Source organism: Pinus tabuliformis, chromosome 6, assembly GCF_031772625.1.
Source record: "Pinus tabuliformis cultivar Carrire ecotype Pingquan chromosome 6, CPIR1, whole genome shotgun sequence".
Taxonomy (NCBI): Eukaryota; Viridiplantae; Streptophyta; class Pinopsida; order Pinales; family Pinaceae; genus Pinus; species Pinus tabuliformis.
Genome location: NC_142292.1, coordinates 1,653,593,188 through 1,653,595,992, shown reverse-complemented (window position 1 = coordinate 1,653,595,992; position 2,805 = coordinate 1,653,593,188). Strand labels below are relative to the sequence as shown.

At 33.7% G+C, this 2,805-nt stretch overlaps 1 pseudogene; it reads left to right on the top strand.

Annotated features, from left to right (window-relative positions):
* Positions 1-756: 756 nt before the first annotated feature.
* On the top strand, positions 757-1,934 carry LOC149265301 (transcription factor MYB123 pseudogene; annotated as a pseudogene).
* Positions 1,935-2,805: the final 871 nt, after the last annotated feature.

Genomic DNA, 2,805 nt, shown 5'->3' with positions numbered 1-2,805 from the left:
TAATTAAAAATGTTTATTATGGTTAGAAATTATTTTTTATCTAATATTTTAATTTTACTTTGAAAAATACATGTCAACCAGATGTGTAACTAATCACACATTTTGTAAAAAAAAAAAAAATTAATATACACACTCTAATAAAAGAAACAATTAAAAACTTAAAATATAAAACTCGGTTAAACATCGAATTTCTAAAATATTTATATTAACCCTGCGAAGAAAACGATATTTAATAACTTTAACCTATAAAACTATGTTAAACATCTAATTTCTAAAATATTTCTATTAAACCTTTGAAGGAAACGACCTCTAATAATTTGTATATACACCATTTTATGATTGGCCGTCTTCAATCATCATTCAAACACTCAATGATTGATGCCCGAAAAAGCGGAATCAACCATACATGCGCTAATTGAGCACTGGTTTTAACATTCAACTCCCCTATTCATGATTCTGACAACCTCTGGAATGAGCACTAGTTTTAAAATTCAACTCCCCTATTCATGATTCTGACAACCTCTGCAATCCATGGACAGCTATTAGAAGCATAGTGAGACACATTTTGGTAGGCCTTAGATTCTGACCATTGAAATTCTGCTACAATAATCATAAGGTCACGTTTTTTACATCAGTAGCCAAAGATTTGCTGCAGTAAAGATTTCGGGTAGGGGAAACTAAGATTTATATATAGACACACAATGGCCTTGCAAAGGAGATCATCAGCTGGTCAGTTAGTGAGGAAGAGCATCCAGGATGGGTAGGTCTCGTTGCTGCTCAAAAGAAGGGCTCAACCGCGGGATGTGGACCGCCAAGGAGGATATGATTCTTTCGGACTACATTCGAATTCATGGCGATGGTGGCTGGACAAATCTCCCCCAAAAAGCAGGTCAGAAAATCTCAAATAGTACTGATTTATCAATGCAGATGTAAACTTGTACTGAGCAGTTAGGTAAATTAGCGGAGAGATTTTGTTTTGCAGGTCTCATGCGGTGTGGAAAGAGTTGTAGACTACGTTGGGTGAACTATCTTCGTCCCGACATTAAACGTGGAAATATTTCCCCCGAGGAGGAGGAGCTCATTATTCGCCTTCACCGTCTTCTTGGCAATCGGTATGTGGAAATGACTTCAACATTGATTCACTTGGCAGAGTTCACCCATGGCAGGTGGATTTTAAAAATATTTAAAATTTTTATAGATCGGAACTAGGTTTCAAAATATTTCCAAAACCTGAAATGAAATTAGGTTTCAAAATATTTCGAAAACCTGAAATGAAATTAAATTGAAGAACTTAAGTTTAACAGTTTATAATATTAAGAATAATCAATGCCATACTAATATGTTCTATGTTAAAATTAAACTCAGCGTTTCATCATTTATGTCAATTTTATGCATGCAACTCAGCGTTTCATCATTTATGTCAATTTTATGCATGCAGGTGGTCGCTGATAGCAGGACGACTGCCTGGGCGAACAGATAACGAAATCAAGAACTACTGGAACAGTCATCTGAGCAAGAAGATGCTGTCCATCACCCAATCTCAATCTCAACACAATGGCACCAAAAATCTGAAAACGAGGTCCAAATCTGCTTCCCTTAAAAATTATGTATTAAAACCCACACCCATGAGAGTAAAAACTGCGGTAATCTGTAATCTGCTCTCGTCCCCGTCAGATTGTAGATCCGATGTGTTCTGCAGGGAACCAGCTACATTGGCGGTACAGACGAATGAAATCGAGGTTATGTGTTCTGATAAAAGAAATGTGCAGGGTGTTAACAGTTTAACCGATGCTGACGATAATGGAGTGGAGGATTTATTCGATAACGCACTCCAGGTAGATTGGCTTCAAGAACTTGATTTTGATTTACAGAAAACAAGCCCACGGTCGCTGGGCTTGTTACTCTTGGAATCTGAAGAGGAGTGGGAGGGATGAAATATTAGCAAATCTGGGATCGAAGACAGTAGATAGATCCTATAAGAAGCATAATACCGGAGATATTGAGAATATTAAATAAATATTTTGTTAATTATAAATTTTAATTTTATATAAAAATGGTAATATAATTTTGTGGAGTTGTTTGACTATTTGAATTTTGTTAATGGAAATGGATTTAATATCATCAATTTTTTTGAAGCATTTAAAATCTTAATATAGCTATACTATATTCTAAATAGGGTTTTTATTATTAACATTTTTTTATTAAAAAAAAAAATAAATAATTACTTTCTTATATTATTAAACCAATATTTAAATATTTACCTTTATTTAATATAATTTCAAAATCACCCATTAAAATTAATGAATAATAAAATTGAAATATAACTCTAAAGTATATAAATATATTCAACCCATAAATGAAACAGAACTATTCTAGTTCACAAAACTTTGACTACGTTAATTTAGATTGCAAATTAAAACTGCATGACTGAGTGGATTTCAATATTGTCTGTCTTGTTATGTTAGGATCAAATTAGAAATTTAGTGCTCTCATAATTTAAAGATCCTCGATCTTTATTGTCCCTAGTAGGGAATCGATGTCTTTTGACTCAGAACATTGTTGGCAGCCATAATGTGGGATGTCAAGGGGTTGATATCAAAAACATATCAAATTATGAAAGCACCGTCCGGGGAATCCTACGAGGGTCCACCAAAATTTTAATTGGAAGAAAATCACCGTATTGTTGCAAAAAGTCACCGTTTGATAAAATTAATGTTTGCAGTCGCCGTATGATTGCTTTATTATCTCACTGAAATGACTTTGTGAGAAATTAAATGACATCATTCTGTACGTGTAGATGTTCAA